Source organism: Monopterus albus, unplaced genomic scaffold (assembly GCF_001952655.1).
Source record: "Monopterus albus unplaced genomic scaffold, M_albus_1.0 scaffold49.1, whole genome shotgun sequence".
NCBI lineage: Eukaryota > Metazoa > Chordata > Actinopteri > Synbranchiformes > Synbranchidae > Monopterus > Monopterus albus.
In genome coordinates, this window is record NW_018127929.1 from 764,203 (window position 1) to 771,840 (window position 7,638).

The 7,638-nt window shown below is 41.6% G+C and overlaps 1 protein-coding gene across 1 annotated transcript in view; it reads right to left on the minus strand.

Moving 5' to 3' along the window:
- znf462 (zinc finger protein 462) overlaps window positions 1–5,105 on the minus strand; it is a 47,983-nt gene extending 42,878 nt beyond the window's left edge. The window contains exon 1 of the mRNA XM_020600957.1: window positions 4,986–5,105. The gene's annotated coding sequence lies outside the window, so the exon portion shown is untranslated. The remainder of the gene's footprint in view (window positions 1–4,985) is intronic.
- Between the last annotated feature and the right edge of the window lie 2,533 nt (window positions 5,106–7,638).

The window sequence follows — 7,638 nt, forward strand, 5'->3', positions numbered from 1 at the left end:
TGCCTTCAGTGGTATCTGAGTCCACCAAATTCACACACAAAAGAAATGGTGCAGGAAAAGACTGTGAAATGTACTGAAGAGTTTCTTGTACGTGTTGCTCTGTGGACCACTGCCAGAAAACACTGCAATGCTGACTTCCTTGTAAACTTGACAAGGCAGTTGATTCAGTTACAGGCAGTGGGTGAGGTTACAAGCTAGTCCGGATGGAGTATTTCGTAGTGACCAAAAGACAACACAGGAAGTGATTAAAAAAAAGAGCCAAAAACATATGAGTCAGTCTGGGTTGCTTGATTGAAGGACCTAAGAATAGCAGAAGTGAAGTTCCTCTCCACGTTCACCAAACTGACCTTTTCAGGCAACTCAACAAGTTTGAGAAGGGAAAGATGAGAGACCCATCAATATTAACTTACCACTGAGACCTCCCTTCCAAACCTTTAAATATTTAATCGTCCTTGAACAGCGCTGTTGCTTCCTAAGCTGAGCCAGTGTGGATCCCTTCTACAAGACCACTCCTGTTCCTGCTCAATGAAGGCCTTGTCTGGTGGCACCACACTGCCCAAGGAACGGGCGTCTCCAAAGAATTCAGGATTTTTTCCACCACAGGCAGCTCAAGGCTGACTGAGTTGCTTCACTGTGTCTTATTAGAAAAAGGCATAAATCCCGAGTTTAGGTAGGAAACCTGATGTGTTGAATTATCTCAGAGGACAAACTGCTTCATCATCACCATGACTGTTTTGCAGCTGAAGTCTTCATTTTCAATAAAACTAGTCCCCTAAAGGCTATGCTTAACATACGCATGCTGAAAAGACTTCCAAACATAGACACATGTGGAAAGACAATGTTGAAGTGTTGATGTTCTGATGGAAAGCAGAGAGGAGGAACCAGTTTTACAGCAGTATAACGTGGCAACTGACAACAGAAACTGGAATGACACCTCTAGCAAGCCACTTCCTTGTTCCATTTAAACCCTGACGTGATGTTGTTCTTTAGTCTTCTAAATAAGCCCATGTTGAGTTACACAACATTAAACCAGTCCAAGAATCATGGTGGATTTAAACATGGTCAAAATTTGCAACTAAGGCAAGAAAGAAAGGGGTTTTGCTGTGCTATAGTGTCCTGGATGTGGGACCTGTGTATTTCAGCACACTTACTAGTGTAGCAGCAGGACCAGGCTACATCTCATGAGCCATGCATCATGTCAAGAAAGCATTCACTGGAGCATTTCAATTTGCTTTTGTGCAGCTCTCCAGCCTTCTTCACTGCCCCAGGTAGAGAAGAATGGGGGAGTGCATCACCCTCTGTGACTGAGTGAATGAGAGAGAAGTTGTGTGTGTGTGTGTGTGTGAGTGCAAGAGACAGAAAGACTATCACAGTGAGTGATGAGCTTCACAACCACTTCCTTCTATCACAGAAGTCTCTCTTGTTTAATCCTCTGTCCTCTCTGTTGAGCTTGTTTAGCGTAATCCTGAAATATCTTACAAAAAGTCCTGTTATGTAATTTCTTCTAAAAGCATTCAGTTGTGCACTGTCACCTTAAAGGTGAACCGCAGTAACAATGTGTTCAACATTTTATTCACAGGTAACATCCAACTAGTTTTGGTGTAGCACTGCAAACGTAAGAAATTACAATGAAACCAACAAGAGTAATATGGAAATTAAGTTTAAGTGTTTTCTTGTGACTGTGGCATTCTGTTTCAAGATACTGTGTTACCCCTTAATAAATTCAATGTTGGGTAAATACAGTAGGTTGTAAATGGAGTGTTTATAGGAAACCACTCCTGGGTTAGAAATATGTAGACCTTGTGGTATGTATTATGTAGCTGAGGCAGGGCCGGACAAACCCACCAAGGGGCCAAAAATGAGATGTGGGCCCCCAGTGAGTCCCCCCCAACCACCCACCCAGATTCTTGTTAGAGTCTCAGCAACAACATAATATTTCTACAACCCAGCATCAGGTTTGATGTATGTTTGTGATATACTGATGAAATGCACATTTGTTTACTGAAATACTTCATGTAAACACAATTTTAACATACTTAAGATATTAAAATGATTTCAGTAGAGCTGTTTATTTTCAGTATCAATTATTCAGGTAATAAAATGTTCCTAGTTTCCTAGAGCACATACTCAAATGTCTTACTTTGTCTGTTTAACAGCCTAAAATGTAACTAAATTAAATGTACTGACATAGTACATGGAAAAAGAAAACCATCAGTTTCTAATTAGATCAGTTTACACTGATATAATGCTAACAAAAGCAGCAAATCCACATACTGGAGAAACTGGAAACACAAATGTTTAGTATTTTTGCTTGAAAAATTACTGCCAGTCAAATAAGCATCATTTCAGCTTTACAATTTAGACAAGGACCCTCTTTGAGGCAGGACCTCAACATCACATAAAAATGCACAGACTACCTCAGGGCCATGTGCAATTCAGTTTTTAATTGTGCTTCAGTGGTGCACAATGCCAGACAAATTTGTAATTATCAAATTAAGGCAAAGCATCTAACTGCAACAAAGAGAACTTAGGCACATCGGGGACCTCTGAAAGACTTTGCAGCTGCCCACTTTGACTTGGTAATAATCCAGCCTTGTTTCACTATAACACAGTCTACTGGAAATGCCATCTCTGCCACAGCAAAAACAAACAAGCCTGACCCACATGGCCTCAGCTGGTGAGTTAAACTGACAACACATGGATTAGCTGCTAGTGTGAGAAAGAGTTAAAATGTGTTGAAGACTTGTGAAAGTTACAACAGGAACTCTGAGTGCAAAGAGACATCACACTGTGTCAGAGACGATCTTTGTAGACTATGAGCTTCCTTCAAAAAAAATTTAAAAAAAACATCACAATCACAGACAGAGTTCCATTTCTGGGCTCATTTGCAGAACATCCACCATCTACCAGACTACAGTCACTGCACCCATCTGTGAGACAAATGTGTTGACCGCAGCAGATTCCTGCCTGGCCGTCCTCTATCAGCTCCTCCTTGAGAACCTGTTTGCCCTGCCACGCCGGGGAGAAGGAGCATCGCCACCATTTTGATTGCTCCTCTCAGCCCCAGCATTGTCGCAGCACAGTGTGTCAAGCTCACAGTCTCCTTGTCAGCAAGATTTCACACAGTGGCCAGGGGAGCTGCAGAGCGTAGCACAGCCAAACTCGCACACACAGAAACACACACCGCCTTCACTCTGTAGACAGGCTGGTCAGCAGACACTTTTAAGATAGAATGTGTGAAAAGTCACCCAAGGCTGCACAGTGGACAAAGAATGCATTACAACATAGAGCTTGTTAATAAACAACCATTAGTGCAAATAACTTTTTAAGTTGTTTACCATACTTGAAACACCAAATAATTGCGTGTAATCAAACAATAACAAGCACACGTGATGCCCTGATTTGTAAATATGTACTCAACAAATCATACTGCTAATTTAAAGCCAAGGGATGTGAAGATAATATAGTAACAGAAATGTCCAAACACTCATCCAAAACCAAAGCACGAGGATCATCTTGAGAACTTCCTCTAAGAAACTATCTGTAACAGCCATTACTGCAGTCTCTCTCTCACACACACAGAAGAGGCTGCATGTGTTGAGACCACTTTGTTGAACATTAACTATCTGCACGGCCAAAACACTGCATTATTCAGCATTAAAATTCCTATCTCATCCATGTGACCCTCAGCCATCACAAACACACAGTATCCAAAAGTGGCAGCTGCAAAAAAAAAAAAAAAAACACAAATAAATAAATATAAAATAAAAAAAAACCCACAAGTCCAACTGTGTTTAATCATATGAATTAAAGCAGCACATTGACAGAGTTACACCATAGAAGTGAACCTTGAGAGCCCCACTAAAGGATCTTAACCTCACTTTTTCAGAGTTCTTCTGCTTCCTCTAGCAAACTAAACTTCCGAGCTGAAAAGCAACAAAAGAAGAAGCCGAAGAAGAGGAAGAGCATGTGGCCGATCATTTCTGAGCACAACCTTTGTTCTGGCGTGAGGGATCCTGCCTGTCTGACTCCAGGGCTCTCCTTGGAGACTCATCTGCTTTCCTCCATTTTATGGTGAAGCCCTACCTGACTTGAGACCAGTGACAGCAAAATAGGCATCCAAGCAGTGCAAGCAGTGCAGGGGGACAGGCGGGTAATAATGTAGCAATAAGAACTAAACAAAAACAAAGCACTAGAATAAATATAAAACAGCCACACTGCGTTTACATTCATTTCACCACTATCAAGAGATATGTAGCTTCAACTCTGTGGAGAACCGAGTCAAAATCACCACCAGATAAGGTTTCTTGTTTAAAATTGAGAGGAGCAGGGGAGGGGGGGGGATCACTTATAGCCTCTACACACTGGACATAGCTTTCATGGTGAGTGTGTGTGCGTGCGTGTGTGTGTGTGTGAGACTGGACCAACGGCTATGCCAGCTCCTCCGTGTCGCTAATGGAGGCTGGTTGGGAGAGGAGAGCAATCCGTGCAATGGCTTCTCCATGAAGCTAACGCGTAACAACACGCACAGCCGGAGAGGGGACGCACACCCGGGGCCAATAATTCCCCTGGCCAGACATGTCAGATTAACAAACCACTCCACTCTGGTGTAACATGCAGGCAAGGCTCTTTACACCGCCGCGTCCATTTCCTTGTGTCACTTTGACAACAAACCGAAAGGCGACATGGCGAGCAAGCGGTAGGTTGGTTAGGATATTAACTAGGAAACGAGAAGACCCACTTGACTTTGGCTGCTTGGGTGCCAGCCGGAGTGCCCATCCGACTAAAATCTCGCCCCGCTTTGCTCTCCAAGTCGGCTGGACCTGGACTAAAAGGAGAAAGGGGGGATGAGCTCTTTGCAGGTCATTCACGAGGCGCTCTCCAAATTATATCCCATGATCTACCATACCGACGTTCTCGCAGACCTTGAAAGCCCAGCCGAAATCTTGGCGAAACTGGAAATATAGTACAAGGGAAACACTCACTGGTACAATCTTCTCCTCAAGCGATCCTCCCAAAAGTTGTCCTCGTATTTCATGCGTGCGCCCGGTCGGTCTAATGGATGATCGCCATCTTTCCTGCTTCTCCTTTGCTGCAGCTGCAGATGACCTGAGATCCGTCTGTCTCTGAATAATGAGCAACCACACAGACAAGGAAGACAATCTGCAAAGCAGGCTACACAAAGAAGTTTGGGAGACTAGCAAGCACCAGAGGGTGCACAAGAGTTTACGATGAGACGAGGGAGCATCAGCAGGATGGACAACGTCTATGTCTGAGAAGCTCATCCTTCATCTAGACTGAAGTCAGATAGCCTGCAAAGCCTTATCAGCGGCTCAGACCACCAGGAGATGCAAACGGGCGCTGTGAATTTTATATAGGCTTTCCATACTGTGTGCGCCACGTCATGGGGTTATCTGCAGTTCACTTTGGTGTTGATGTTGCTTCACACTTCAACCAGACTAGATAGCTACATACAGTTAAAACACCATAATACTATAAAGTATGTTAAAATATATCCATATTTAAATTATATTAAAAAACATTTTTAAGAATTTAATTACATAAAACTGATTTCATCCACTGATCACCTCCCCCCCAAAGATTTACCATCTTTATTCAAAAAACAAAACAATAAAAAAAAAAAACACACACTGAGCATATCAATTCATTCAGAAAAAAAAAATGGCTGTTGTGTTGCAATATGTTTCCATTACACTGTTACTGTGACTTGATGCTGCTGCCCTGTCCACCAGCTGCTAACAAAGAAGGAGCCCAAGACAAAAGGTGCAGGGTCCTGATCAGATGTATGTCAGTGTAAAGGCTGGGTGGGGGTTGAGCGGCATGAAGGGGGCATGCACAGGAGGGTGGGTGGAGAGGAGAAGAGTCCACCTTGCATGGTGGAGTGACTATAATCTCATCTGAGGATGTTTATCTGCCTTGATGGTGTTTGTTAAGATTTAAAGTGTTAGTTATGCTTATTTCCATAAATGTTGCACTGACTTAGATTATTTACAAGATGGCAGTTGTCCTGTTATATCATTATACTGTCAGATATGTTTTAATTTTTAATTTCATTTGAAGATAAGCTTCAGATTTCTTATGTCAAGAGTACTTGAATGCATTACATGAAGTACAGCATACTTTTTTCTATAACTGATCTTAGTAGATTTTAATATATTTGGCCACACTATTGTGCTAAAGTTTTAGGCACTTGTGAAAAAAAAATTCGCTAAAGTAAAGATGCTTAAAAAAAACTAATACAATTAATAGCTTTTATTTACCAACTGACATAATACGGGGTGCGTTAAAGAGAAAAAATAATCTAAATCAAAGTTGTTCCAAGCATCTCGGCGAACTTGCCATGGTTTTTCTGTAGGCTGAAGCTGTCTCGGTGTCTTCTGGCTCTTCTTGTAACCCCAGACTGACTCCATGACGTGGAGATCAGGGCTCTGTGGCGGCTACACCATCTGTTGAAGGACTCCTTGTTCTTCACGTCTCTGAAGATGGTTCTTTATGACTCCGGCTGTGTTTATGGGGCTGTTGTCATGCTGCAGAATAAATTTTAAACTGATCAGACGCCTCCCTGATGGTTTTACGTGATGGATAAAAATCTCAATATCTAAGGTTTGGCACAGTGCTGTATATAAATCATACATTCTATAAATTTCACAATACAGCTTAACTTCATTGTAAGTTATCCATCCTTGGGTCTAGAGTGGGGTTTTTTGTCTTGCAGAATTATGGTAAATGATTATAAAACACATTCATACTATATACTACTTTATATTAATGTTGCTTGTTCACAGTAATTACTGCACTCTGTATGATGTACAGAGTTTTTGTGTGAGGTACTGTGTTTTCTTCTTGTCTTTTTTAATGAAACAAGTTTTATTCATTCAGAAAACATTTGTGTCTCAGAAACTTTGTTCTTATTTAATACCTGTCTGTGACATTCAAACACATGAAAACCCTCAGCCACAAATCTTGCAAACAGACTCGCTAGTGATAGTTGTCTGATTAATCATGTTTGACAAGTGCTGGCGTTGCCTCTTGCAAGGTTTGGTGATGAATTATGGATTGTGCGGTACATATATTTTGAGGAATTTAATCGCAAGCTTCAGAAGGGAAATGCTATTCCGTCAATTGTTGTATCACCAAACTGCTGTCTATGTCACCAGTGCTAATATAGGGCTAGATTCTCCACAATGCTGTTACACAGTGTGATACAAACAACCACTAAAATATGTGACACTTTTGGAGCTGATTCATGTGAGAATATCAAATGTATAATGTGTCGGTAAGCATAAGGTGACAGATGGAAACAGGAATGAGCCTATTTGAAAGCACTTCCATAGTGCCAGTTCTCCTGTTGGAGTGACGTGCATAGCCCCATGTATTTCCCAAACACTATGGTAAATGAGAACTTGGCCCAAAAATGACTTCCTGCTCCTTCAGTTACCTCTGATGCCCTGTTGCTCATTCATATTTATTTTCTTTCTCAGACTGTCTTGAAGAAAATCTTTTTAGAAATTCTCAAAAGCACCTGTAATATTTATGCCAAAAACATTTTGATGTCTCAACAGGTCTTTGAAGCAATATCTCTGGAGGAACGATGTGTGAAATACACATACCCATGCA